Raw genomic sequence first — 8101 nt, forward strand, 5'->3', positions numbered from 1 at the left:
CATCAGAAACAGTTAACATAGAAATCAACAAACTGGAAGATTACAATGAAGAACTTGTTTATTTCTCAAAAGACTTCATTTACTGAAAGAATGAAAAGAAACCCAGAATTGAAGACGATATTTGCAACACATATACCTGACAAAGGATGCATACAAGAAAATCGCTTACATATCAACAGACTGTGGTATATGTGTCCAGTGGAATACCACTCAGCAATTAAATAGATTACTGACATATGCAACAACATGGAATGAGAAATACAGTATGCTGAGTGAAAGCAGGCTTACACAGGAGTACACACTGTTCAATTCCAGGATTATGAAATTTTGAAACACATAAAGCTATATAGTGGAGAATAAATCAGAATGGAGGTTGTGCCCAGGAAAGTGGAAATGAAGATTGACTGGGAGGAGGCATAGAACTCAAGACTCACTTGCTCAAAACTCAGCAAATATACAATAAAGATTTGTGAATTTAATTTCACATAAGTGATATACAGGCTAAAGTATTTAGAGGACATGTATTGCTATCTGCAATTTACTTTGAAATGCAACAACATTCAGATGGATAAAGGATAGAAATGTAATAAAGCATGTTTCATAAAATGTTATTCATAGAATCTATATGGCAGATTTATGTATGTTCACTGTAAAATTCTTTAAACTTTGCTAAGTATTTGAAATTTTTTGTAATCAAACGTTAGGAAAAATACAAATAAAAAAGACACTCAGCTGACAAAAATGAGTAAAATTTTAACAGACACCTCATAAAATTATAAACAACTAATAAACATATGTAAAGGTGCTCAACCTCCTTAATCATCAGGGAGATGCACATTAAACTCGCATGAGACATGATTATCATCCACCAAAATTGCCAAAATGAAAAAAGATGAAAAATACCAAGTGTTGATGAGAATGTGGAAAAGATGGAACTGTCATATTTTGCTGATAGGAATGTAATTGGTGTACTTTGGAAAAGTTTAAAAATACCTAAATTTGAACACGGCACAACCTATGGCCCAACATTTCCATTTCTAGGTATATATCCAAGGGTAATGCATTCATCATGTTCATCAAAAGATTTCTATTAGAATGTCCATAGCAGCAATATTTTTAATAGCGCCAAAATATACACTATTCCAATGTCTATCAACAATTGATTGGGCAAATTGTGGTGTATTCACACAGTGAAATGCAATACAGCATCCTCATGAACAAAGTATAAATGTAGTTAACATATGGATGAACCTGATGAACATAAAAGTGAGTTAGAGAAACTAGACATAAAAGATTACATGCTGTAATGGACCCCTTTGTATAATGTACAAACACAAGGATGCTACTCTACTGACCACTTAAACAATTCTAAGGATAGTGGATAACTCTGAGCAGGGAAGGAAGTGGTTAGTGATTAGAAACACTTCTGGGATGCTGGTTACGTTGTTTCTTGAGCTGGCTGCTAGTGTGATCTATTTGTGAAATTTTAGCAGGCTGCACATTTATGATTTGTGTACTTACCATAGATATGTAATATTTTGATAAAAAGCAGCTTCTGCCAGAACCTGTGGACACCACAGGGCCACAGAAGGATTGACATTTGAGAGACCTGAGAAGGATTTGAGACATGATTAGATTTGCATTAGAAAGTTTAATCCTCGGCTTTGTAGAGGATAGCAAGGAGAGGAGCTAAGGGGCTGTTTGTAGAAGTAATCCAGGCAAGCAATTATGAAGGCGTGAATTAAAGTAGGGCAATAGGGCTGACAATGACAGTAATAGTACCTACTTCACTGGGGCTCTTCTGATGAGTTAATGGGAAGGCACAATGGGTTTAATTATTGTTCCAAATCAAACAAACAAATCAATGCTCCTTGCATACCATGCAGAGCAAGATATAAAGTATTCGGATTAGAAAGCTTTAAGGGAAACATCTTAATTAGTCCATGCAACCTTGCCTTCTTTCAAGCACAGGTAAAAGGCACAGGCACCTCCCTGCCTAAGACCGGATAGTGTGGAATACAGAGTAAATGGCCGAAGTAAGGAACAACACGGAACATGTCAGAATCTGAGCGTGACCTGTTCCTATGGTGCCCCAGGTTAAGGGTTAGGACCATTCGGGCGCCTGAGCTCCAGCACCTGGAACCCAGCGCTACTGTAGGCGTTTCCCCTCCTCCCTACCCACTCAGCTCAGAGGTGGGGCCATTGAAGGGGGCGGGCATTCCGGTCGAGGGGTGGAGTTGGGGCCAGAAAAGATGCCAATGGGACGCGAGCTTTCCCACGGTTAGCCAATTGAACGCGCTCTGGGACCGCCCCCATCCGCTGATTGGCACGACGAACCTCTCAGTAGTCTTGTGTCTCGCGAGAGTTCCGGTTTTCGGCGGTGCTTTGTCAATTGGTCTGGCTCCTCCGACACTTGGAGCCTTTTGCCGGGTCGAGGCTGGCGGAGGGGGGGTTGCTGTCTGGTGTCGTGGGTACGGCCAGGGACCTTGACGAGGCGCAGGCTGGGAGCTGCGTCTCCTGCCACCCTGGAGCCCGAGGCCCAGGTGAGGAGCGGCCCGGGCACTGGGTTCTCGGGCTGGACCTTTACCTGCCTTCTCCTCCGCAGGAGCGGAGATGGGCTGGCAGAGACGCTCTGCTGCCACTTGGCAGAAGGACCCCGTGGTAGGAAAGCGAGACCCGATTAAGCCCTGCCAGGTACTGACTCACTCCACCTATGTGGAAGGGTGTGCAACCTTGAAAGGAACATTTGGATTAAAAATAGTGGGTGAACTTGTGGTTCTAATGCTAACGCCCTTTTTAGTTCATGGGGTACAGTACAGTATACTATGCTTCTAGGGTTTAACCGCCTTAAGTGTCCCAGCCCGTTTTTAACACGTGCTTTTTCTGCTAATTTACAGAGTTCAAGTGGAGTCACACTTAACATTTTGAACTTCGTTTCTAATGCAGACACTTAAAGCAGCTCTGTTCACCTCCTAAAAAGGTAATGCGGATTCTTCCAGTAAAGGAGCATATCAGTATTTATTGAATTCTTGTGCTTGTCAAAAACCACAACATTATCTGTGTTTTCACTGAAGGAAAAGCATTGCCAAAAAAGCGGGGGGGGGGCCTGGGGAGATGGGGAGGCAAAGGAGGATTGGGAAGCAAATACTTAACCCTGTAGATACCGGAATTTTCACCCACCGGTGTGAAAGTTTGTAGAAAATAATTGTTGGTGAGGATATGGAGGAATTGGAACCCTTGTGCATTGCTTGTGGGCATGCAAAATGGTGTAGTTGCTTTGGAAAACCGTTTGATGATTTCTCAAAAAATGAAACACAGAGTTACCATATGATCCCGCAATTCCACTTACTCCTATATACCCCAGAAAACTGAAAGCAGGCACTCAGTTACTGGTACATCCATGCTCACAGTAACATTGTTTCCAATAGCCAAAGGGTAGAAACAACCCAAGTAAATGTAGAAAGGAATGGATAAACAAAATGTGGTCTGTACATGCAATGGAGTATTTAGTCAACCTTAAGGAGTCAGTAATACCTGCTACAACATAGGATAATCTTGAAAACATGTTAAGTGAAATAAGCCAGACACAAAGACAAATACTGTATGATTCCACCGATATGAGGAACTTAGTCAAGTTCATACAGACAAAAAGTGAAACAGAGTTTACCAGGGTCCAGGGAGAGGAGAGAATGGGGAGTTACTATTTAATAGGTACAGAATTTCCGTTTGGGATGATGGAAACGTCCTGGAAATGTGATGGTTGTACAACATTATGAATGTAAGTAACGCCTCTGAATTACACACTTACAAATGGTTTATGGCCTGTATATTTCACCATACACACACACACACACACACACACACACACACAGCAGAACTCATCAAATACAGTCTATATTTGCAACCAATCATTGGATAACTTTAATTCCAGCATTTGGGTTGTACAAACATAATTTGTGAAACCCTTTCAAGTTTTGATTTGAGAACTAAATGAGAGAAATTCATGTTCAAAGCTTACAAGATGCTGTTTTTCAGTGTATGTGTGTTTGTTTTAAATTCTGAATACACTAGATAGTATGTGCAGGATGAATATAGGTAACGTTTAAATGTTAGAATTCCTAAACACTCAACTACATACATTGTATTATACACACTGGAGACAACCAAATCTATTCTCGTTATGTATTTGGAAATAAACTACTTTGATATCTTACATTTGACCTATCAATCAACATCATTAGAAAAACCATAATTTCAGGGCACCTGGGTGGCTCAGTTGGTTAAGCGTCTGACTCTTGGTTTCAGCTCAGGTCATGATCCCATGGTCATGAGATCAAGCCCCACATCAGGCCCTGGGCTGAGTGTGGAGCCTGCTTAAGATCCTCTCTTTCCCTCTGCCCCTCTTCCCTGCTCACACTCAAAATAAATAAACTTAAAAAAATAAAGTGTTAAAAAAAAAAAGCCCCATAATTTCTTTTTTTTTTTTTTTTTAATTTTTTTTTTCAACGTTTATTTATTTTTGGGACAGAGAGAGACAGAGCATGAACGGGGGAGGGGCAGTGAGAGAGGGAGACACAGAATCGGAAACAGGCTCCATGGAGGCTCTGAGCCATCAGCCCAGAGCCTGACGCGGGGCTCGAACTCACGGACCGCGAGATCGTGACCTGGCTGAAGTCGGACGCTTAACCGACTGCGCCACCCAGGCGCCCCAAAAAAGCCCCATAATTTCAAACTAGCTCTTTCTTAACATACAGCCAGGACAAATGGCATCTTCCATACTGTTATTCGGATGGATTTTATCTTAGGGTTTTTTTTTGGGAGGTGGGGAGGCTAAATGCTCCCTGTGCATAGTTCATATATTTCAAATATCATTTTCTTAGCCATTCGACAAGAAAATGCTGATTTATTTTCTCCCCTTTTGTATATGGGAAAATACAAGGTGTTCAAGCTGAGATGGTATATATACGATGCCGAAACCTTCATCAACTCCTCCAAAGATTGTTTGCACTCTTCTGTTTGGACTGTTTTTCCATGTGTGGCTTGTGAAATCACAGGAGGAGTGACTGTTGCCCAGGTACATGTTTAGCTGGCACAGCAGCGCTTTCCAGGTTGCCCACTAACCTTGTGAGTACATGTGAATAGAATTATTCTTTTTTCCACCATCAAAATGAGTGACCATTATTTAGAGCAACGAATTCATGTTAAGTTTTGTGTGAAGTTAAATAAATCTGCAAGTGAGACACTTGAGATGTTACAAGTAGTTTATGGTGAAGAAGTAATGTCGAGAGCAAGAGTTTTTGACTGGCACAAAAGGTTTAAAGAAGGCAGAGATGATATCCATGGTGATGTGAAAAGTGGCTGTCCAGTTATCCACAGAACACAGGAAAACATTGAGAAGGTCAGAAATCGGGTTGGCTCAGACAGCTGAAAAGTGAAATGTAGACTAAGAAACAAACTCATGCTGAAAGAAAACTTGCACATGAGGAAAGTTTCTAGGAGGATTATATCTCATTCTGTTGTGGTTCAGGACCCTGCCGAGGCCAAACGATAACAGAGCTGCACATGAACCTGACAATTGGGTATATATTCATGGCACAATCCTACATACAGTTTAGTTTCACTGGTCTTGGAGTAACTTGTATCTGAATCTCAAGTGAGCTGAGCTTTTTCAAACGTGTTCCGTTGGCTCTGTAGGTACATGATTTGAGCAGAGTCAAACCTGTGGAGTTGAGTGTGACAAAGGAGAGAGCGTGGAGCCTAGAGGTTTATTGGGAACCTGGCCCTCTGTTACCGCAGTAGCTAAATTTCTACCTGGTCTTTTCAGGGTGAGCTCATTTGAATAATCAGTAGGTTACCTACAGTCTGGGCAGTTAAACTTTCAACAGGGAGCTGGACATCAGTGTTACTCTGTATGGAAATACTTCATGTTATTTTTTTAATGTTTATTTATTTTTGAGGGAGAGAGTGTGAGCGGGGCAAAGAGACAATGGGGGGACAGAGGATGCAAAGCGGGCTCTGCACTGACAGCAGTGAGCCCGATGCGGGACTTGAATTCATGAACCCTGAGATCATAATCTTAGCTGAAGTCGGATGCTCAACCAACTGAGCCTCCCAGGTGCCCCTTTGTGGTACTATTTCAACAACGATAAGAAAAGAATGGCCATCTTTAGGCAGAAATATTCAGACTTGTAATAATGGAATTTTTGTGGTGGGAGATTGAGGTCAGATGTTGGAAACTGGAATTCAAATCTGTCAGCAAGAATGAAACAGAAGAGGCTGTAGGAATAGTGGGCAGTTTTAGTAAAAATATACTCTTCCCTTCCACTCCCCCCACCCCCAAATCAGGACCTGATTTTGGTCAAAAACCCACAAAACTTTCTATTCTTTATGTAATCTAAATTTTAGTTTCAAATGGATTCTTATATATAAACTGTTTGGTTCTGGAATTTGGCATGAAGGGTAGACAAATAGAGTTCAATTTTGTTCCTAACTTCTTTCACCAGGAGAACGAGATTCCATGCTTCGAGTTTTGAAAGGCATGACTGCAATTAGCAACGTGTGAATAACAACATACACAATCTCTTCATCAACAACAAGGAACTGCATTCTGACCTTCACATTGTCTACGTGTGCTACTGAGTGTGGGGTCATATCCTAAGCTTCAGCTCTAATAAGCATTCATCAAAGGGCAGGTATGATCTTGGATATTCAGTTGGCCACAAATAGCTTTAAGTACATTTATGGTCAAGTCAAATGGTAGCTTTGCTGAAACATTAATAGAAAAGCATTGGTAATTCATGTCAGAATGAGATACAAAATAATAGGTGAAAAATGATTTCACATAAAAGAAATTTTGATAAACCTAGAAAACAATTTGTTATTTTTGTCCATTAACATTAGCATTTTAAAGAGCTACTTGAATCACATGTTGTTCCTTCCCATAAGAAGAGATTTTGAGTACAGCAGGATGAATTTCTCATTGAGAAACTTGTTTTTGCCCCAGTTTCCTTTCTAGTCTCCAGTAGGACACTGTCATCATTCAGTATTGGTATTGTAGCAACTTAGATGCACCAAATTGCAACATATAGGACTTAAGTCAGAGCCCCATGGCAGTGACTCTGAAAAGACTAGTTTTATTAGTTATACTATTAAGGGTTTTTTGTTGCTGTTTTAAAAGATTCCCAGAAATCCAAATTTACATTTTGTGGAACATGAGCCAAAACTAATTGAGGTTGTTATGGAAAAATGGTCTCATTTTAATGGTCTATATTACCTCTGGGACCCTGCTGGTCAAAGCTGTGTGGCCCACAAGGCAAAAATTAGAATGATGTTTTTCATATTGTCTTAATTTTTTATTACTGACTTTGTCACAGCTTGATCTTTGGAGGTGCTTTGTACTGTGTAAATGAAATTTACTGAAAATGTACATAAATAACTGACGTCCCAATAAACCATAAATTGATTTTTTTTATATTAGTGTTGATCATCTGTGTTGTTTAATGAGGCATTTGCTAATCCTCCATACTTTAGCCACCTGCTCATGTCTCTAATGGTTTTAATCTAAATAAAGTTTAACTTCATTGCCATACCTCAAATTTTTAAAAAATCGACTAATGGATAGATATGATCTAACCCCCCCTGACCCGCAGACCCATAACCCATAATAAAAACACAGCATAGGAGGCAATGTGGTGAGGTTCCAGCTCCAGCTAGACTTGTGATCTGAAGCTTTCAGTCTAAAGTATTAGTTACCAGAGGCTAGCTACTGCAACTGATTACAAGCTCGGTGGCTTAGAACAACAGAAGTTTATTCTGTCAGTTTTTGAGCCCCAGAAATCAAGTATATGCTCTGGGGAGGAGGGGGTCAGTTCCTTGAGTCTCCCAGTTTCTGGCGGCTGCCAGCCTTACCTAGCCTGAAGTTGTATCTACATCATCTTCAAGGCCAAAATCAAATCTTTTTAAAAGAAAATTTTTTTTAAATATTTATTTTTGAGAGAGAGAGAGAGTGAGCAGGGAAGGGGCAGAGAGAGAGGGAGACACAGAATCCGAAGCAGGCTCCAGGCTCTGAGCTGTCAGCACAGAGCCGAGGTGGGGGTCAAAC

The 8101-nt window shown here is 40.6% G+C and overlaps 1 long non-coding RNA gene across 3 annotated transcripts; it reads left to right on the forward strand.

The window, feature by feature from the left end:
• Window positions 1-2335: 2335 nt before the first annotated feature.
• LOC123595997 lies at window positions 2336-7469 on the forward strand. Of its 3 annotated transcripts, none has more exons than XR_006711473.1 (5): window positions 2336-2471; window positions 2606-2694; window positions 2898-2980; window positions 4940-5074; window positions 6504-7469. It is a non-coding gene; the product is annotated as an uncharacterized LOC123595997 (long non-coding RNA). The 3 variants fall into 3 exon arrangements; XR_006711472.1 differs by adding an exon at window positions 5695-5825 and having other exon boundaries at window positions 2356-2694; XR_006711471.1 differs by having other exon boundaries at window positions 2361-2694.
• Window positions 7470-8101: the final 632 nt, after the last annotated feature.

This window comes from Leopardus geoffroyi, chromosome B1 (genome assembly GCF_018350155.1).
Source record: "Leopardus geoffroyi isolate Oge1 chromosome B1, O.geoffroyi_Oge1_pat1.0, whole genome shotgun sequence".
Lineage (NCBI taxonomy): Eukaryota > Metazoa > Chordata > Mammalia > Carnivora > Felidae > Leopardus > Leopardus geoffroyi.